Genomic DNA, 23,328 nt, shown 5'->3' on the forward strand with positions numbered 1-23,328 from the left:
TTGGTCTACTTATTAACCCCAAAATTATTGTCTAGTCTATATTATTCTATACAGTGTGAACATATACCTCCCCTAACCTAATTCTATCTAGCCCCCTGCCTTAAAAAGCATCATTAATATTGCTGTTTTTATTATTTGAAAGATACAGGGATGATGCTGAGTTACTTTGTAGTGACATAATCCTTAAAATTTTCTGGTCTTATCAGGGTAAATTTCTAGTGACATCCAAGTCCCATCCTATATTTTTTATTTCCCCCTTCCAAGTTCTCATCGTGTTAAAGGTATATGGATTTGTTCTCTATACCTGAAACCACCATATTAAATTGTATCCCCTCCATGAATATAAATCGACAAGATGGACTTTATTAAAACAAATCACCAGTCCAGGTTTGATGCATGATACAGAATGCTTGGGGCTGGTGCACTAGGATGACCCAGAGGGTTGGTATGGAGAGGGAGCTGGGAGGGGAGTTCAGGATGGGGAACACGTGTACACCCGTGGTGGATTCATGTTGATGTATGGCAAAACCAATACAATATTGTAAAGTAAAAAAAAGAAAGAAAGAAAGAAAAAACTTGCTCACGTTCAAAAGAATAAAAATGCTCTCATAAAAATGGACAAAAATAGTTACAAAAGGCACAGTCTGATAAAGGACTGTGTCTTAGTACAGATTGCTTTAACAGAATAACACAGACTAGATGGCTTATTTAATAAACATTTGTTTCCCCCATTCTTAGAGATTGAGAAGTCTAAGTTCAGGACATGAACAAATTTGACATATTATGCATGCCTTCTTCCAGACTGTAGGCTGCCAGCTTCTTGCTGTGTCCTCACAGGGCAGAAAGAGGGCAAGAAAACTCTCTGGGATACTTTTTATAAGCACTAGTACATTCATAAGTTTTCATGATTTAATTACCTCCCAGAGGCTCTACCTCCTAATACTGTTACATTAGAAGTTGGGATTCCAGCTTGTGAATTTTGGAGAGACACAAATAATTTAGTCCATTGCAGACTGTTATCTAAAATATATGAAGAACTCTTAAATTCTTAAAATGTGAGAATAAGAAAACAAATAACCCTATGAAAAATAACCAAAGACCTTAAGAGATACTTTCAAAGATACACAGTTGTCAAATAAGTGTATAAAAAGTTGGTCTACATAATATGTCATCAGAGAAATACAAATTAAAACGATGGTTAGATACCACTACAAAACTATTAGGGGCTTCCCAGGTGATGCTAGAGATAAAGAACTCACCTGCCAATGCAGGAGACATGAGAGATGGATGTTAGATCCCTGGGTCGGAAAGATCCCCTGGAGGAGAGCATGGCAACCCATTCCAGTATTCTTGCCTGGAGAATCCCCTGGACAGAGGATCCCCTTTCAGGCTACAGTCCACAAGGCCGAAAAGAGGCATACATGACTGAAGTGACATAGTATGCATGCACAAACACACACACAACTATTAGAGTGGCCAAAACCTAGAATGCTGAAGACACCAAATGCTGCCGAAGATATGGAACAACAGGAATTCTCATCCATTCCTGGTGGAAATACAAAATGGTACAGCCATTTTGGAAAATATTTTGGCAGTATCTTACAAAGCTAAACACACTTTATGATACTAGAATTAGCAGTTATACTCCTTGTTATTTAGTAAAGTAGCTAAAATCTTAGGTCCACATAAAACCTGTACACAGAATGTTTATAGTAGCTTTATTCATAATTGCCAAAGCATGGAAGAAATGAAAGTGTTCTTCAGTGTGTGAATAGATGAATAAACTGTAATACATCCAGACAATGTAATAGTATTGAGCGACACAAGGAAATGAAGTATCAAGTCATGAAAAGACATGAAGGAACTTTAAATGCATGTTACTAAATGAAAGAAGCCAATCTGAGATAACTACATACTATAGGATTCCAATTATATGACATTCTGGAAAGAGCACAACTACGGAGACAATGAAAAGACCAGTGGTTGCCAGGGACTGCAGAAAAGGAGGAATGGATAGAACACAAAGAATATTTTGAGCAATGAAGGTGCCCTGTATGATATTATCGTGATGGCTATATATCATTATACATTTATCCAAATTCATTGGCTGCACAATACCAAGAGTGGTTCCTCATGTAAACTATAGACTTTGAGTGACAATGATGTGTCAATACAATTTTATCAGTTGTAACAGATATCCCACTCTGGTGAACACTGGTCAGGGATGTTGTCCATGGGGAATGTTATGCATGTGTGTGGTAGGGGGTATATGGAAAATAGGTGTACCTTCCACTAAATTTCATTGTGAACCTAAACCTTCTCTAAAAAGTAATGTATATTTTAATAATAAAATAAATAATATCTCCTAAAGGAGAAAATAATTATTTATTAACTATTAAAAAGATACTAGATATAGATGAAGGATTTGAATAGACATTTTTCCAAAAAGTTGTAAATGGCAAATAAGCACATAAAAAGATACTCACTTTTTTGTTAATTATTAGAGCAATACAAATCAAAACCACAGTAAAGTAACATTCGTGCTTCTGCCCTGTTGTTAAGTCATCTGATTTTTGTGACCCTGTGGACTGTAGCCCACCAGGCTCCTCTGTCCATGCGATTTTCCAGCCAAGAATACTGGAGTGGGTTGCCATTTCCTCCTTGAGGGGATCTTCCCAGCCCAGGGATCAAACCCACATCTTCTCTGTCTCCTGCACTAGCAGGCAAATTCTTTAATACTGATCCATCTGGGAAGCCCTTATGGTATCATTACAAACCCACTAAGATAATTACAAGTAAAAAGTCAAATAATAACAAGTATTCTTGACGTTGTAGAGAAATTGGAGTCCTCACACATTGCTGATATATAAATGTATATATCATGTAAATGTATGTATCATATAAATGAATATAAATGGTATCATCCACTTTGGGAAACAGTTTGAAAGATTCTTTAAATGATAAACAGAATTATCATATGATCTTACACTTGTACCACTAGGGCTATATTCCTGATAAATAAAAACATAAGTTTACAAGAACTTGTACATAAATGTTTATATCATAGCTGCTTTTTTTTTCTGGGAGCTGTAGGAGGAAATCCATTTCCTTGCCTTTTCCACATTCTAAAGCCTTCTTGCATTGCAGATATCACCACCATCTTCAAAACCAGCAATGGCTAGTAGAGTCTTTGTCAGATTATATCATTCAGATTCTTACTCTCCTGCCTCACTTTCTCACTTATCCTAACCCTACAATTACACTGGACCCACCTGAATAATTCAGGATAACCCCCACTATCTTAAACTCACCTCATTGGCAGTTTAATTATCCTATACCATGTAATATAAGATATTCACAGTTTTGGGAGATTAAAACATGAATATATTTAGGGGATAATTATCAGGCTTACCACAAATGACTCTTTTTTAAATTTATTATTTTACCATTTCTAAATTATTATTTTAAAATTGGTTAATTTTAAATTCTACAGATATTACTAAATGAAAATGACCATTAATGTTTTCCCATGTATTCAATGTATTCCAATAATGGGAGAGGTAAACTTTTTAATTTTAAAATAGAAATGTTAAAATATACATTTACTATAAATGACCAAGAAAATATTTTTAACAAAAATTCAGCATCCATTTTGTTGCTTAGAGGCATAGAATTTTGACTGTGATGATATATGCCATGCATTCATGCATGGTTATTCACTCAGTTCTGCTTGACTCTTTGCAACCTCATGGACTGTAATCCGTCAGGCTCCTCTGTCTATGGAATTCTCCAGGCAAAATACTGGAATGGGTAGTCATTCACTTCTTCAGGGATATTCCCGACCTAGGGATCAAACCCAGGTCTCCTGCATTGCAGGCAGATTCTCTACCCGAGTCACCAGCAAAGCCCACATGCTATGCATGGAACAGTGTTTTTCGCATTTGTAGTAAGTGCAAATCATCTGCATGTTAAATCATTAAATTTATAATTTATACCCCCAAACACTATTTTCTAATGCTTATTTTACTTTAAATGGTGCTCTTAAAAAAATCTAGGAAACAGTATTTCCTGTTAAGAAAGTGGGTCATAGGTATATGTTATTAGCAATTTTAGGTAATTTACAGCTAGAAGTTCAGACTGATCTTAATTCTGCCTCATAAAAAGTAATCTGAAAATTAACAAAAAATTACCTGGAGAAAAAAATGTACTCTTGAAAAGCAGGATTGATCTGAACTAACCCCAAAGAAAGGCAGTGAAGTGTGAGAACAGGCAGAAGCAAGAAGCAACTGGATGGGAGTGGGCTTGTCTGTGGCTCATAAGAATTAAATCGATGCAGATGGGTAGGATGGGTATATGCAAGGGTGAAGAGAAAGATTTGACCACCTGGCAAATACAAGTATTTAAACACTTGCTTTATTTTAATGACATCACAGTTATGCAGAAGATATAACTGTACTTCCTTATTTTAAGATTTTACACAAGTTGATGATCAGACCAGTGGAATACCAAAGATCAGTCAGAGCTGATCACCTGTTGTAAGGTCTATGCAAAAACACACATTCTTAGAATTGCAGTGCTTCTTGCTTTCAGATCTATACCTATCCATTCTCTTCCACTGTTTACTTCAGCAAATTAACCCAAAGACAGGAAAGCAAAATGCTATCTCCTCCTCACAAAATCTTCCCACAGACATGGGGAAAAGATGCTCTCAATATTATCTTCAACTCTGTTAATGACACTGAACTCAGAATGGAAAAGGATACTGGTTCATTGTGGAATATTTTTAAACCTATATATTCAGATATACTTTGTTTTTCTGGAGTTCTAATATCACTTGTAGTTTAAAATAGTATCATCATCTTATAATACAACATATGTAGTCTATGCTGTATTAGTTAAATTACTGTATCACACATTTTTATATTTTCCAGTCTTTATTGTGTTTTCCTGGCATTTTATATACTGTTTTTTCAATTCTTAGATGTTCTGCTTCAAGTAATTGATTGATTCATTTGTAATGCATTTAAAATCTGAACTGAGTCTTCACAATGAACCAGGTATTATTTTAAATCCTTAAATTAACAAGGTCAGTAGACATGTATTTTGCTTTCAAGGAGCCTGAGTTCTTATGTTAGATGACATTACCTGAGAGCCAGGGAATGGATTTTGATCCTAATTTGTTTTCTCATATTTTTTTTTCAAGGACTTCTAATTTTTACACAGAAACATTTTATCTTAGAATCCTATTTTGTTCTTTAAAATGCTTTCTTTGATTCTAGTGTTTTATTTTCTATTTTTGGTATAATTACTTAAATTTAATGTAGTTTTATACTGTCATATATAAAAGCTGTAAAAAGATTACTCAGAATTATCAAAATGTATTTTCATATACAAAGTCACAAATATTGGGTTGGTCAAAAAGTTTGTTTGAGTTTTTCCATAAGATGTTATGGAAAAGCCTTTGTGGCCAACACAAAATATTGTAATCACTTTTTGTAGTCAAACTTTTGATTAGTTCCTTCATCCAACAAATATATATTGAATACTATTTATAAGTCAGAAACTGAGGAGAATTCATCAATGTAGAAAAACAGCTAGTCTTTTTGACTTTGGCCTATGCAAAACTTTCATTCTGGAAGATGTAGAGAAAGGCAAATGGGGCTCAGAGACAGAAATTTATGTAATTTTACTATAATAAATATAATTTGGATTTACTGGGTGTAACAATAGCACCTAAAATAAATATCTAACATATATATGGGATAACATAGAAGGTGTGGCATCAGAGTATTTTTTGCATGATTTTTATTTTTGTTTCAATGTTTTTTTAATGTAGAATTTACAAAAAAGTGGCAGTAGGACTTACAGGAAAGATGCTTTATATATGTATAAAAATATATATTTTATAAGTACAATTATATTAATAAGTATATATATTTTAAAAATACAATTATATATGTATATATACATATAAAAGTATAATTCATGTAGGACAATTCTTCAAAAGGAACAATTATATATCATATAAGGGCTGGTCTCCTTCAGAATGGACTGGTTGGATCTCCTTGCAGTCCAAGGGACTCTCAAGAGGCTTCTCCAGCACCACAGTTCAAAAGCATCAATTCTTCGGCGCTCAGCCTTCTTCACAGTCCAACTCTCACATCCATACGTGACCACTGGAAAAACCATAGCCTTGACTAGACAGACCTTTGTTAGCAAAGTAATGTCTCTGATTTTCAACATGCTATCTAGGTTGGTCATAAATTTTCTTCCAAAGAGTAAGCATATACCTTAATAAAATTCATAATCCAAAGGATTGCTTAAATTACCTCACTTTAGTGTACATATGTCACATATTCACTAAATAATTGTGTAGGTATGCACCCATGAAATTAAAAGAACTTTGATCCTTGTAAGAAAAGCTATGACAAACCTAGACAGTGTATTGAAAAGCAGAGACATTACTTTGCCAACAAAGTTCTATTTAGTCAAAGCTATGGTTTTCCAGTAGTCATTTATGGATGTGAAAGTTGCACCATAAAGAAGGCTGAACACCAAAGAATTGATGCTTTTGAACTGTGTGGTTGGAGAAGACTCTTGAAAGTCCCTTGGACAGCAAGGAGATCAAACCAGTCAATCCTAAAGAAAATCAACCCTGAATATTCATTGGAAAGACTGATGCTGAAGCTGAAGCTCCACTATTTGGCCACCTGGTGGAAAGAGCTGTCATTAGAAAAGAGCTAGATGCTGGGAAGATCGAAGACAGGAGAAGGGGACAACAGAGGATGAGATGGTTAGTTGGCATGACTGACTCAATGGACATGAGTTTGAATAAGCATCAGGAGATGGTGATGGACAGGGAATACTGTCATGCTGCAGTCCATGGGATCCCAAAGAGTCAGACATGACTGAGCAACTGAAAATGACAAATATATTAGAATTTATTGTGTATAAAATACCACATTGAATAGACATGTTAGAAATAAGCAAAATTATTCTTTAGATAAGCATACTTCTTTATTTAGAAAATAAAAATTATGTTTCTTTTTAAGGAATTAGTCAACTAATTTGTCATGAAATACACCTATCCTGAGTTTTTCTAGCCTACAAATTGATTGCTGATGTGTATTTTTCTATTGCTGCAAAAATTCAATAATAACCATCCTTCTTTGCTATATTTATGCCTATGCCATTTCTGAATTCACACATATTTTTATCGTAAATGTATAGAAACAGGAAAAGCCCAGCAGCAATACTAAATTTTTAACAGCTATTTCAGTACTCATTTACAAATGTTTTACATTTCTTGTGTTCTACATGATTAAAAATTATGAGTATATCCTTGAATAAACAAAGTAAATAAGTAAAGAGGATGTGTCACCTGTCAGTGACACAAAACAAAGTCAAGGGCACACTCATGATGCATGTAGAAGTCAATATGATCTGATGGTCTCCCAGTGAAATGCATGTGAAGTCCATACTAATTAGCCTATAAATCAGACTGATGCTTGAGTTTATTTGGCCCAGAAAGACTACCTACTGTCAAGCAATCAAGCAATACCTCTTTAATTGCAATTTATTCCAACCACCACACTTTATTGATCCTAGCATACACTTATGCCACAGCAGTATCATTATTTGACTTTATTTTAACAGCTTCGAAAGGTTAGAAAGTTAGAAACCACAGTGAAAGAGACCATTAACATGTTGAGTTGCTAACATTTCTTCATGCTTATTTTGAGCAATGTCAACTATATTTATGAAATTATATAAGAGAAGGAAAAGGGACTAATATTTACTAGGCACCTAAAAGAGCTACTGTTTCCTTATATTAAATATTACTTTTCAGTCACCAAAAAAAGCAAACAGACAACAAAAAGCACATAAAATCAGGGGGGATCAATATTGTTATTTGCATTTTACAGATAAGTTGCAGTTTAGAAAGTGTGTTAGTCACTCAGTCATGATCGACCTTTTGTGACCCCCATGGTCTGTCCATGGAATTCTCTAGCCAAGAATACTGGAGTGGGTTGCTTTTCCCTTCTCCAGGGGATCTTCCCAACCCAGGGAACAAATTCAGGTCTCCTGTATTGCAGGCAGTTTCTTTACCGTCTGAACTACCAGGGAAGCCCAAAGTTGCAGCTTAGAGGCAGAGTGAATTTCCTAGAACTTCATTGCTAAAATGTTCAAATCATCTCTCTCACTACAAAGCACATGTTTAATTTCTTGTATAATTTCTTCCAAGATTTTTGCACACTGACCATTCTATGATATGGTCTTCATCATGACACACTCTAAGTGATATTTAAAGTGTGAAGACAGCTCATCTACATGAGTTTTGTAGCTAATATGGTTTTTAAAATGTAAAACATCAATGTATGATCATTCTTATTTGTTAGTTGTATTCCCATTTATAATCCAAGTTATCTTTTATTCCTGAATTTAAATATTAGAGTTGTAAAGTTTCAATTTGGAATTTTTAGCTCTTTAGGTAATGTATGTAACATGCCTACTAAGAAACCTTTTAGAGTTTCAGTGAATCTTTAGGAAATATTTGGCGAATATAAAGATAGCTTAAAGTTTGACCTTTCACTTATTTCCCCTCAACTTAAAAGGCTATCTGACTTAATTGAATATTGATATTTAAAACGTGCATATATTTCAGACATATAAATTAATGATTTGATATAGGTATACACTGTAAAATATTCACTACAATTCAGCTAAATAACATTTATTTCTTCATATGGTTACCATTGTTTTTGAGGAGGAAGGAGCAAGAAATTTAAAATTTACTCTTTAAACAAATGTCAAATGTAACAAATTGTATATACAAAAGTGTATAATACAATACTGTTAACTATAGTCACATTGTGTACCTTAGATCTCCAGAACTTATTTATATTTCATGACTAAACTACATATTCTTTGACCAGTAGAATACATATCTTATTCTCCCTAGCTAATTATAACCACAGTACTGCTCTCTGTTTTTATGAAATTGACATTTCAGATTCCACCTATGATTGAGAACATGCAGTATTTGCTTTTCTGCATCTGGCTTATTTCACTTATCATATTTTTCAGGTTCATCCATATTGTCACAAATGACAGGATCTCCTTCTTTTTTAAGGCTGATTAATATTCCAGTGTGTGTGTGTGTGTGTGTGTGTGTGTGTGTGTGTGTGTAGCCAAATATATAGCCACATTTTCTTTATCCATTCATCAACAAACATTTGAAAATGTAAATTGAAGCAACCATTTTGGGAAAACACTGGATTTTCCTTAAAATATTAAAAATATAAATACCCTTTGATCCAGTAATCTCATTTATGGATATATATTCAAAAGATAGGAAACCAATATCTCAAAGATATTTCTCATTTCCACATTATTTACAATAGCAAAAATGTGGAAACAGCCTAAATATCCTCCATGGATGAATGGATAAATTTTGTCATTTCTTATACATGCTTTCTGAGTTGATGTTTTTATAAACTAAATTATCACAATTCTTCATGAATCCTTTGTAAATCATTGACCAGATTTAAGCCTTACAGGAAGAGACCAAAAAGTGGAGACTCTAAACTTCCAAAGTAGCTCTACTTTTAATGCTTCTTTTTGTTATGATTCCACAAAATTTCATTCACAGAATAAATAAGCCAATATATTTTAAAGCACAGTTAAAAATCATGGATCTAGTCCAATGTCCTCATTTTCACAGGTGAAGAAATGAAGATTCAGAGAAGTAAAGGACCTGTGTCAAAGTCACAGTGCTAGTAAGTAATATCTACAAATCTAGACTCAGATGTGCCACACTGTTTGACCTGAGTTCTATCTATTGCATAACAATTTTTTATTTTTCAGTTAAGATTCAGTGTTTAAAAGTCTGTGTAAAACTCTATTTCCATTCCTGGCATATGCTTACTGGCACTAATTGCTTGTGATCTGTGTTCAGTTCTACTACACACTTTGGAAGATATGTAGAAACTGAGTTACAGGATTTTCCTTTTAAAAAGAGTGTGAATCATGAGATGGTGTCCCAACAGAAAGATGTAATTCATTTCAGGCCTTGCCATGTCCTTGGTGCTTAATAAGAATCATTACATTTTATTTTCAAAAAATTCTGTAAGGTTTTGATACATAATTTAGAAATAAACTAAAGCTTTAAGATGGTTAATAGTTTTCCCAGGTACATAGAGCTATTTAATGTCAGAGCTAGTTTCAAATCAAAATCTTATTTCAACGTTGCCCACTTTTTGTATTGTACAATTCTGTAATTAAACAAAGACAAACATCAATACAAATAATACATAATTCCAGATCAGTGTGATATGAACTAGTATGATATAATGTCAAGAGAAAACTAAGCAATAAAAGATCAACTTGAGTTGACAGTGTATGAAGATAGATAATTTGTTGGTATTGACACCAAGCTAGTAACTTTTTGAAGATTTATTACTATGAAGACATTATGTATAATAATATCTACAAATGAGTGGGGAAATATTGGCTACATATACGTAATGACATTACAGGTGGAGATTGCTAATTTGTCAAAGTAGAATAAGAATTTCAAAAGAAGGAGGCTTTATTTTATCTGTTGGAATATGAATGAATTATTGAAGAAAGCAAATGACATTTTGAATTCGATGGGGTATAGATGTGTGAGGATAGATGAAATCATCCATCCTCAGGAGGGAAGTCTGAGAAACATGGAGGTGGAAATGAATAGGGACAATTTGGCAACTGGGGATATTGAATCCTTAAATATGATAAGAGTGAGGTGTTATTTCAAAAGGTTGAACTGGGATTCTTTGGTGGAAGTTTTGAAACCTGATCTAAAAAATTATATTTTACTATGTAAATGAAAAATGGATATTTAAGGTGCTCGTTATTATTATTTGTTTATTGCTGTAATCTGTGCAACCCTATAATCAGAGCTGTGTCTTAGAAAAACTATGACAGCATTATGATAGTCTACATAGATGAAAAATCAGAAGTGAGGAGACCAAGTAGCTGGTGTGGAAAAACTAATGAGGTCAAACATTCCCCCTTGATTTTTGTCTGTTTTGTCTGTAAAAGATGGTGACATCTCCCCTTCCCAGTAGCTGAATCACTCAGATTTCTATGGTAACTTTGAGGAGGAAATATTACTGATCTCATATAACAGGCCTTAGCTCAGTCTTGCCTCAAAGCAACATGAAATTCCATAGATCCAATATCCTATTTTCTTCCATTTGTCTTTTTCTAATAAATATTTATTGGGTGAATAAATAAATCCCTTTTCAGTCTGCTTGAAAATCACTGTCATGTAGAGAAGAGAGATGCCATGATAGTTTTATTATCCTGGAAGCCTACCTCTTCCTAGAGAAGTCTTTCTGAAGAAAAACTTCCCTTGTGCTTTACCTTAAAATTTGCACTCCAGTTGGAGGAAGGGAAAAAGTAAGGGATACTTGCTTTTTCATAAGAGGCATAAATTAACATGAAGTAGCTGTGCTATTCTAAAACATTTTGCCTGGATAATGAAGGATCGCCAAAAAACTGAAAAAAAGCCTTCATGCAAATTAAGAATCATTGATTCCTATAGATCAACCACTTGGTTTTAACATCTAAATAGGGAGGAAAGAGCCTTAAAAGCCCTCTGCCCTAAGGTTAGCTAAAGGATATAGGACAACAGCTCTTAATTTGGATTTCATTTTCAACTTCTAGCACTCTCCTCATTTTGAAAACCTTCTTGCTCCAGGAATTTTATGCTCCATTAGTGAGGCTGATCAACACCACCCACATGCCCTGCTATTTCTTAAGTGTGATCACACAAGTAATGATACCACTATGCTTTCTTCTTTCTCAGTTGAATTCATCATAGAATGGAAACTTTTTTTTTTTTTTTTTTGTCTTGTGGATTGCATTTTTTATTTCAGGCTTCCTTTAAGTATGCTTCATTTAACTTATATCCATTCATCTTATAAGCAATACATCTACTTATTCCTTCTGTATTGAATCTCTGGTTTCCTTTGTTAGAGAAAACATGGGCTGCTTCATTCATGGGCTGTCCTTCTCAAAGGCAATACCTTTGCCATTAGAAAACTTTTTTACCAAGCTGATATATATTAACATTTCTGTACTTCTAAGAAAGCAGCACTTTGATGTAGGTGCTATTCAAGTAAATTCTATGTATAAGGTTTGACATTTTGTATGGTCAGATATTTGAAATGAAAAGGTAAATTAGAGTTTTAGGTGGGAAAGTAATAATAGAAGTACACTTTTCCCAGTAGAGGTGGTAAAAGTCAAAATAGGCCAACCGTGCAAGGTCTGGTGTGAGCTCTGAATATCTATATCCCTCTTTCTGATACACATAAATTTTATTTGTGGAGTGAATATGTACCTTATTGGCTTGTAACTGACGACTCTTTGGTCTTTCCAATTGTCTATTTGTGAAAGTACTCTAATCTATCAGTTAAAGGTGACCTAGGATTGGATAGAAATCTGTCATTTGATTTCAAGCACCTGTCTCAAGAGTCAGTCCTCTGCTTGTTTAAATGTCACACATTAGGCAAAATGGTGAGTTTGCACAAGGACTGAGTTGGAACACCCCAAGTGACTCCTGGTAACCACTTGTTCTGAAAAGTGGAGATAAACGTGGCATACTCAGCTTTGTTTCTTGGCTATAACTATAATATTGCCAGCAAGACCCAGTGGCATTCCATTTATAATTTTCTGTTTATACATTCTAAATTGGTCTTTGAACTAAAACTAGAATGAAATTCATATTACAGAGATACAACTTGCTTTATAACTCTTTAATCTTTGGTATAGGGAAATGAGAGAAAACATTTGCTTAGTTTTCCAACAGGATAACTTAATAAATGTTATAGTGCTAAGATAATTTTAAAGAAGAAGGATTATTGAAAATGTACTTGAGCAAAAAATAGAACACTTTATTATGAGAGGTAGTTTGGAACAGAGATCAAGATTATAGATCCTGGTGAAACATAATATGTGTGAACTAATGGATTCCACCATTGTTATTTGTATAACCTTGGAAAGGTTTTCAAATGGTCAGATGTTTGTAACAGAGGTATGCTTCTTGCTATGATTTATAAGTATTAGCAAACCACTCCAGAGTAAACTTGGCATAAAATAATGTAGAATCCCTATGGCAAGTGAAGTTCCATTGACCTAAGGGCAGACTGAATTGGAGAAGCTCTCTTAGCAGTCTTTGCTGGGATTGAGTAATCTTCATAGTATCCTGGTGTGTGCCATGGAAGTGACAGGCCTTAATTAAAAAGGCTGAGTTTAATATCCTTCCTTAAGATTTTACCTTTTATAATGGCAGTGAATGTTATCTTCCCCAGCCTCTCCAGATTCTCACACCCCTCAAAAATGAAATTGGAAAGCAGCCGATTTCACTTCGTCAGGGTAGCCAATTAAATGGCAGTGGGTGTCTGTTTCTGTGTCATTTTCAGAAACAATTGTATCATTAAATCGCTGAAATTGTAGTGTCAGCAGGAAAGAGAGCAAATAGCTGCCAAAGGGAGGAAAAAATATGAACAATACAGCTACTTTGATGTCTTCCTGCCTTCCTTTCCAGTGTCTTGCTGAACACGCTACAAAGACGTGAGGGAGCAAAGGCTCCTGCCAATGAGCCTGGGAGGCTCTCACCTCCCTTTCTGGGAGGCTTGCTCACAGATTTCTTCCGTTCCCACTTGACACCTTAGGTGGACCACACTAATCAGTATTTCAGAACGCAGCACCCATGCCCTGCCTCTGCTCCTCTCCAATTACTGTTCACACGTGAAATACACTTTCTCATCTCCTTTTAAAAATGTATTCATTTATTTATTCAACAAATAACTACGGAGCTACTACCGTGTGCTAGGCACAGTCCTAGACTAACGTACATCAGTGAACAAAACAGACAAACATCCCTGCCTTTAAGGAGATTACTTGGAGGTGGTAGAAACAGACAATAAATTATTTACATTGTTGTTGTTGCTGTTCAGATGCTCTGTCATGTCTGTTTGCGGCCCCGTGGACTGCAGCATGCAGGCTTCCCTGTCTATCACCAACTCCTGGAGCTTGCTCAAACTCATCTCCATCTCCAGCCATCTTGTCCTCTTTGCATTGTAAATCTGTTAATTATGTGGTTGGGTAAGAGGAATCAAAGCCAAGGGACTGTAGTTTTTAATGGGATAGTCAGAAATTGGGAGAAGGTATTTGATGCTGTCAAGAGAGGCATAGAGAATAGTGATTATAATAACACCCACTCTTTTTTTGGGACTGCTGAGTTTCTTAACCCTTCCAGCTCTGTCACCTCCTAGTTGTGATACCTTCTTTCTTTATTTCTCCAGGTCTCAGTTTCCTAATCTCTAAAATGGGGATGGTTTTAAAACCTATTGAATCTTATTGTATGTAAAGGATTTAGAACATAATACACTGTACATATTACATAGTGCATGTAGTAAGTCCTTAATAAATATGATGTAAATTCATTATTATGTTCTAAAAAGAGCATGTACCTCAATTTAGAGACATCTAAGTGTGAAAACTCAAGGACATTTCTCACTAATCTGATCCTAATTTGTATGATCAGGAAAATTAATATAATTCCTATCATTTACAGCTGTTGTCAGGATTATAAGAACTTTCATATTATGTGTTCACAGGAGATCTTTGTTAAATATCATGCCCTTTCCTCTTCTAGATGCAGCTGAAATGCTTTGATGTGTTCTCGTTATACAGCTAGTGAAAATCTTGTCTCCTGGTGTCACTTAATGGTACTTACTACATACAAGCTTGTGCTATATTGCATTTCCTCTTTTCTAAAACATTATGGATGATAAGGTACACCTATTGATTTCATAGCAGCTTTTCAAGGGGAAGAAAAGAGACACTCCCACATTAAAGGCACCCATCAATTAAATTATGTGCCTTGATTTTAAACATATTTAAATGTAAAAAATAAGTGGGTCATAGAATCAAGGAAATGCCTTAGTTTCTGTTGATCTGTCTCATTGCTGCTGCTGTGTGATTAACTACTCAGATACTATGTAATTCTTTGTAGCCTTCTTTTTGCTTAACCTACTATCTTGTACATTTCAAGAACTCAATAAAATATTTCCTAGATAACTGCATAATTCCTTGAACAAAAGAACTTGTTTAAGTTTATACATCAGATGAAAACTGATCATGGTTTTTTAAGTAGGGGGCATTTCTTCATTCAAAATTGTATAAAATTGGAAGGATATAGTGTGGCAGTTTTTTGGGGGGGGGCAGGAGGAAGCAACATGCATGAAGAATCTTTTTTTCTACAGATTGTATGAATTGTTAGGTAGGCCTCCTTTTGAGTGCTAATTAGAGAAACTCAATTTGGACTAGGGAGCCAAAAATGGAATTTTTCTATAAGAATACAGGATTCTAGCATAGAACTCAAGAACAGGAATGCTGAGGCAACTCTGACCACTTCACTTCTAGCACCAATTGCTTCATGAATCATATTTTACTGCTGATAAACCATTCTTTCCTGAGGGGCATAGCACAGCTTGAAGATAAGGAATTCAGACACACAGATGGTTTCCCTTGGTGCTTTAGTATCAGTGCTTTCACCTGTACCAATTGATCAGCTGGAGACAATTCAAGTAACTGGGGACTGGCCTTTCTTCCTTAAACCCTTAGCTCCTTCCAGCTAGTCAGGCTCCTGCCGCTGCCGCTGCCGCTGCCGCTGCTAAGTCGCTTCAGTCTTGTCCGACTTTGTGCGACCCCAGAGACATGCAGCCCACCAGGCTCCCCGTCCCTGGGATTCTCCAGGCAAGAGCACTGGAGTGGGTTGCCATTTCCTTCTCCAATGCATGAAAGTGAAAAGTGAAAGTGAGGTCACTCAGTCATGTCGGACTCCTAGCGACCCCACGGACTGCAGCCCACCAGGCTCCTCTGTCCGTGGGATTTTCCAGGCGAGAGCACTGGAGTGGGCTGCCATCGCCTTCTCCAATGCATGAAAGTGGAGAGTGAAAGTGAAGTCGCTCAGTCATGTCGGACTCCTAGCGACCCCACGGACTGCAGCCCACCAGTCGTGTCTGACTCCTAGCGACCCCACGGACTGCAGCCCACCGGGCTCCTCTGTCCGTGGGATTTTCCAGGCGAGAGCACTGGCGTGGGGGGCCGTCGCCTTCTCCACAGGCTCCTGCAAGTCATAGTCTTCTCAAAGCCCTTCAAGCTTCCTTAGCTGCTGGACCCAACATCAATGCCACATGATTTCAGTTTTTATTAAAATAACACTCACCTTCTAGACCAATTTCAGAGAATCAGATTACTGTGATGTGAAATATGGAATTTATTATAGGAATTTTTTATGGAGTTGTGGCAGCTGAGGGGGATGTTTATACTAGGCCATTGACGCTTCATCTAATGTTGAGCTTAAAGTTGCTGTAAGTTACTTGGGCTATGAAGTGTAAGAGAGCAAGGGTAAAACTGGAATCCATGAGGATAAAGTGGGACCCAGGGAGATAAACTGGAACTCAGCTCCTATCTGTCCCACACCAACTCTAACGCTGATGATAAGGATGACCTACAGGAGAAGTAGGCAGCTTCACCAGAGGCCCACACACGCGTTTAACCTCAGAGAAGCCGAAGGAAGAGAATCAAGAGAAGCTGAAGGAACCACGAGCATAGGTGATGCTCTATGCCAGTGAGGTGAGTCAGCAGGCAGACCAGGACACATGCTCCAGGGTCTGACTTTCTACACCCACCTTTGGAGAAAAAACGGATTCTCTCTTTTCTGCTTGCCAAATAGCGTGCAGGTTTCTTTTGTGGCCTAACTGGAAACTAAGCACAGAATGAAGTGTGAGAAATGTTTCCGTTTAGCTAAGGTAACACAATAAAATATACCATATGCAGTGTGTATCAAAAGCCTTTGAAATATTCATTTCCATTGACTATAAAATAAGCTTTTGAAGATATAGAAAGCCCATATGGACAAAACAAACAAAAACAAAAATGGGTTGCTATAAAAATACAAGGTTCCTAAAATATATTCTAAGAAACCAAGATCAGGAATGTAAATATGATTCAGGAATGTAATTCAGTGGCAATATATGTCATAAGCACTCTCTCTCTGCTCTTTGTTACTGCTTTTTTGCTATCGTTTGTTTTATTTATCCTTCTGACACCATTCAGGCTTCCTCTGTATGCTCAGTCTGCATGTTGGAATATACCAACACTAGTTCTTGAGATTTGCATAGTGGAACCATTCAGAGAAGATTAAGGTCATTCTCTCAATCCCAATTAAAATTTCTCAGAGAACATTGAAGTTTACTGTGATAGAGGGCAAGTTCATGTTATACAAATGACAGTTCCCACTTCAAATATATGGATGAAATAAGGAAAAAACAATTTGCGGGGCGGGGGAGGGCACACGATTGCAGTTCAGGAGATGTCTAATGGGGTACAGTTTTTGTCCTTGATTCACTGATCTGAAATTACAGATATGTACATGGAGTTATTTTTCTGTATTATTTAAAATATCAAAAACATAGAAAATGTGAATTTCCAAGTCACTTAAGTAAATTGTTGCACCTTAGGACAGACTATTTTGTTTACGTAAAATGGTTATAAAGTTTTAACTGATGTAAAAGTATGTACCATTACATTAAATGCAAAAGGTATATAAAATAGGATTTTCAGTGTAAACTGAATACTATATCAAAATATCAGTATAGTACCTGCACCCTTATTGTAAGATTAGAAGTGTCGTTATCCTCGATTCTCTTTTTTTTCTAACTTTTATGCAAGAAACGTATACACTTCTACAATTTAAAAACATTCCTTTAAAAGTTTCACCACAAGACCGTGTGCAAAATACTTATTAAGCTGTTTTCCCTGGAAAGAGACAAAAATGATCTAATTAACCTGCCCATCAGGAATTCAAGTAGAAAGTATTCATGGACATATTCTATGATCTTTGCTACCCAAGGACATCACAAATGGTTATTTTAAAACATGAAATAGCATTTTAAAGATTTATTCCAAAATAGTAATACCACTCTCAATTAACCCTAATTTCTTGAAATATGCACATTAAAAACAAATCTTTTAAGCCCTATTTCACTCTCTTGAAATAAGTCATGCGTTGCCCAAAGAGCAAAGAGGGCAGTCACAACTAAAGGAAGTTAAACTGAACCAGATAAGCAATGACCATTAATTCCAATATATTAGGCTAATGTTGTGAATTTATATTTGCCACAAACTAGTGAGCAGCAGCAGTGAGATTAATAAAATATGACTTTGTTTTATCATCAGAAAACAAGAATACAACTCTAAAAATTAATACAACATACATTTTCCACACTGCAGTAATATTCTTTAGAAGCTAGAAAATAACTCAAGCTATGTTAATGAAGATGCAAAACAACCGGCCTGGTCTGAGAACTTATATCTACATGCCATTTTGTCAGATTTGGGAGAGAATGGCATGTCGTAAAACAAAAAGAAGCTAAGTCCTAATTTTAAAGTTCCGATTAGTTGAACCTCTGTCTTCATATTATCTCTTTCTCTGTTTAATTATATCACAATTATTTTACTGCATAGAATTGAATTTAGCCCCATATGTAGACTGGAACTCAAAGAACATACAATCAAGTATTTTTTTCAGATGTATAGCATGCTAAAGCCTTGCCTCTAGCAAGTCATTCAAAGTCTCATAGGAAAACTCTTGACACTGGCTATGTTGACTTGATCCTAAAGAGACAAAGAGGCCTTGAGTAAAAGGATTTTTGTTCTACTCTGTACACATTTCTAAGTTGCCTAACAAGTTCCTTAGGGCAGAGGACAGTTTATAGTAGATGTATGTCCGTGTGTGTGTGTGTGTGATGTGCATTTTAAAAATGGATTTTTCTGCTAAAGTTTGCAAAAACCTCTTACCTCCCATTTTTACTGAAACTCTTTCTCCTTTTCTTTTTTCCCTAATTGTGCAGTCTCATGAAAAGCATTTTAGAGTACTAGGTATAATTCAATAGCCATTTTTTTTTTTAAACAAACAAAAAAAAAGGAAAGTTGGGTTTGTGTCTCAATGCTGCTACTGCTGCTGCTGCTAAGTCGCTTCAGTCGTGTCCCATTCTGTGCGACACCACAGACAACAGCGCACCAGGCTCCCCGGTCCCTGGGATTCTCCAGGCAAGAACACTGCAGTGGGTTGCCATTTCCTCCTCCAATGCAGGCATGCATGTTAAATCGCTTCAGTCGTATCCGACTCTGTGCAACCCTGTGGACAGCGGCCTACCAGGCTCCCCTGTCCAAGGGGTTCTCCAGGCAAGAATACTGGAGTGGGTTGCCATTTCCTTCTCCATGTGTCTCAATAGTTAATAATATAGTATACTGGAATGTCTCCAGGCTAGATGAGTCACTGATTAAAATGTTTGGCTCTCAATATTATTTAGGATTCCTATTTTTTCACCTATTCCCTGTAGGGCCAATTAAATAAAGTGTTTCTTTTTGTTTAAGGTTGTTTTGCTTTTAAAATGGAAGCTAATCTTCAGAGACAGATAGCATATCTCAGGGGCATAGAGTCCTTTCCCTTTCCTGTCTACTCCAGCCTGGCAGCAGAAACATTTTATCCAAACTCCAGAAATTGTGGCAGCAGTGTAATATGTTTCCTGTTACAAGGCCAAAAGAGACATTTTTCCAAGTGATATCCAAGAGTGGGTTTGGGTCACTGCAGAAATCAGAGACCATCAGACAATTATTACAATGGGCACTTTTGACAATTAGGTATTGGTTTGAGCCCTAGGTATTAATGTATTGATGTAAAGAAAATGAATAAAGATATGATTTCCTTGTATATGTTTCTCAAGAAGTTTGTAAAGGGGAAAATTAGTTTCAAAAGCATCTTTTGTAAATCTCCTAAGGTTTTACCAATGGGATGCTTTTGTTCTCCTTCAAATTTAAGAAGTTTTAATACAGAATCACTTTATTCAGAAAACTAGATTGTCCAGGAAGTGTTCCATGAAACCATTGTCATGATATAGAAAATTCAAAAGACTAGTGTAAAATTGAGAGTTGAAATCTACCTAGTACGTGTAAATATAACTTGAATTATCATAAACATTTAGGACATGATACAAAGTAATATGCAGAACCATGTACATATTAATCATTTATCTCACAGCCATGAATTAGCCCACTGAGTGATATGTGATCTGGCTGGCTATTTCAGATAAATCAACTTTTATGAGCAAAGTATTTTATTTTAGGGGAAAGGATCATATTATCTCTAAATAAAAATGTCTTTGAACTCTATTATCTACTATAATGTACGAATTGAAGAATGACAACATGCTATCATATATAATCTCAGTAATACAGTTATATAATATGTATAATATACGTAATACATAAATATGGACAAATATACTTATGTCTCTGTACTTAATTAGAATTATAAATGGCTAAGTCAGCATGGAGAGACTCTTTTTTGGACATTAGCGTTTTACCTGGATTATCTGGCAATTTTTATTAAAGAACACAAATATCACTGACTCTAGCTGATAGCTTTTCTCATGTGGCCTAAGATTTTGAAATTTTTCCAGCCAAACATGGAAGGTACGTTTTTCATTTTACTTTGTGCTTTTAGCTAGAGAAATGATGAAATTTATAGGAAGGGAAGAAATATATCTTGGAATTAATCAGTGAATCAAAATTAGGTTTGGGAAAACTATTCTTTTTGGATATTTGTTCTGATAGTTTCCTCAAAGTGAAAACACAGTTACCTGAAAGTACTTTCTGTTTGTTGCATTAAAAATATTACTACCTACTAGGTTGTGAACTTTTTTTTTTGTTCTCCTATTTAATGAAAAAATACACTTACTATTTTGTGAGAGTGGTACCAGACATCGATATTCTAACAATCAATATTTTATACAGATAAAATTCTTCCTTTAGTCATTATTCTGAAAAATCAGGTAGCATTTACTAATTATTATTGAACATGAGATTAATCCCATAGGTTGAAAAAAAATTTACTCTGCCTGGAGCTATGGTTGTTTCAAAAAGTTTGGTTATTGTTTGCTGCTTAAAAAAAATAAACCTAATTTAGTGTTGTTTATGAGAAAAGTAGGGTTTAAAAATCACATATAATATAAAAATAATAAAGTATATTACTGTGTATTTACTCAGAATTCATCTTCTCAGTAAACAAAAAGAATTATGGCCAGGATAGAATTTACAGGCCTGAATAGGTAGGTACAACAAAATTTTTGAATATTTTCAAATATTATATTTGCATCTCAAAATGTGACTAGTGATACTAACTATTAGCATCACCTGAGAACTTGTTTTATGTTCAGAATCTCAGTCCCTCCCCATCCCCCATGAAATCATAATCTGCATTTCAACAAGACTGTCCTGTGATTTGATGCCTTTAAGAAGCATTGCTTTAGAACACCTGTCTCTCTGCGTCACCCTAAGGAATAGGTCTGGAGCAAGGAAAGGGTACCTACTTGGAATCTAGAGCCACGCTAGTGTAAATACCAACTTTAATACATAGCATCTGAATGACACATCATTGATGTCATTCTATTTCACAAAATGTATCAATAGCAATAACCACTGAAAAAGTTTTTTTTAGCCTCATTAAAGTACATAACCAAATGGTATTTGCATATTAAAATTATGGAAATTGATATAATTTGAAACTTAGATTTGTTGTTTTTTCAAGTTGGACATTTTACTATTGAATTATTTCCACAGTTTTGAGTAGATTACATGCAGGTTTCTAGCAGCAAATTTTGTAGTTAATGAGGCTTCAGCAATATGTGAACCGTGAACTTCCAGATGTTCAAGCTGGTTTTAGAAAAGGCAGAGGAACCAGAGATCAAATTGCCAACATCCGCTGCATCATGGAAAAAGCAAGAGAGTTCCAGAAAAACATCTATTTCTGCCTTATTGGCTATGCCAAAGCCTTTGACTGTGTGGATCACAATAAACTGTGGAAAATTCTGAAAGAGATGGGAATACCAGACCACCTGACCTGCCTTGTGAGAAACCTATTTGCAGGTCAGGAAGCAACAGTTAAAACTGGACATGGAACAACAGACTGGTTTCAAATAAGCAAAGGAGTACGTCAAGGCTGTATATTGTCACACTGCTTATTTAACTTCTATGCAGAGTACATCATGAGAAATGCTGGGATGGAAGAAGCACAATCGGAATCAAGATTGCCAGGAGAAATATCAATAACCTCAGATATGCAGATGACACCACCCTTATGGCAGAAAGTGAAGAGGAGCTAAAAAGCCTCTTGATGCAAGTGAAAGAGGAGAGTGAAAAAGTTGTCTTAAAGCTCAACATTCAGAAAATGAAGATCATGGCATCCGGTCCCATCACTTCATGGGAAATAGATGGGGAAACAGTGGAAACAGAGTCAGACTTTATTTTTTTGGTCTCCAAAATCACTGCAGATGGTGACTGCAGCCATTAAATAAGAGACACTTACTCCTTGGAAGGAACTTTATCACCAACCTAGATAGAATAATCAAAAGCAGAGACATTACTTTGCCAACAAAGGTCCATCTAGTCAAGGCTATGTTTTTTTTCAGTGGTTATGTATGGATGTGAGAGTTGGACTGTGAAGAAAGCTGAGCGCCAAAGAATTGATGCTTTTGAACTGTGGTGTTGGAGAAGACTCTTGAGAGTCCCTTGGACTGCAAGGAGATCCAACCAGTCCATTCTGAAGGAGATCAACCCTGGGATTTCTTTGGAAGGAATGATGCTAAAGCTGAAAGTCCAATACTTTGGCCACCTCATGAGAAGAGTTGACTCATTGGAAAAGACTCTGATGCTGGGAGGGATTGGGGGAAGGAGGAGAAGGGGACGACAGAGGATGAGATGGCTAGACGGCATCACGAACTCAATGGGCATGAGTTTCAGTGAACTCTGGGAGTTGGTAATGGACAGGGAGGCCTGGCGTGCTGCAGTTCATGGGGTCGCAAAGAGTCGGACACGACTGAGCGACTGAACTGAACTGAGGCATCATTATTGGTATAGTCTTTCAAATGCTTGGGATACAAGTTATGTTTTCAAAGACTAATAATGGTCAGAGAAAGACACTGAGTGCTTCTTATATGTAGGGATTCTCATAAGAGGTATCCTTGATCATCACAGAAGATTCTCTCTCAGAAAATGTGTTCCATTTGGTGGAATATGGGAAGGATGATTAGAAAACCATTGGAGTGAAATGCATTGTCTAACTAAATAGCCTGATCTGTTTGGTCAGTTATGGAATCAGTGAAGTGATCACTTTCTCAGAAATTCTATGTGTCTATTTAGTAATGCTAA

The 23,328-nt window shown here is 35.8% G+C and overlaps 1 long non-coding RNA gene across 1 annotated transcript in view; it reads left to right on the forward strand.

Annotated features, from left to right (window-relative positions):
- LOC120860259 overlaps nucleotides 1-23,328 on the forward strand; it is a 665,889-nt gene that overhangs the window by 300,587 nt on the left and 341,974 nt on the right. Inside the window, exon 2 of the long non-coding RNA XR_005720290.1 lies at nucleotides 9,725-9,779. This is a non-coding gene — a long non-coding RNA (uncharacterized LOC120860259). The remainder of the gene's footprint in view (nucleotides 1-9,724; nucleotides 9,780-23,328) is intronic.

This window comes from Oryx dammah, unplaced genomic scaffold, assembly GCF_014754425.2.
Source record: "Oryx dammah isolate SB20612 unplaced genomic scaffold, SCBI_Odam_1.1 HiC_scaffold_11050, whole genome shotgun sequence".
NCBI classification, from domain to species: domain Eukaryota; kingdom Metazoa; phylum Chordata; class Mammalia; order Artiodactyla; family Bovidae; genus Oryx; species Oryx dammah.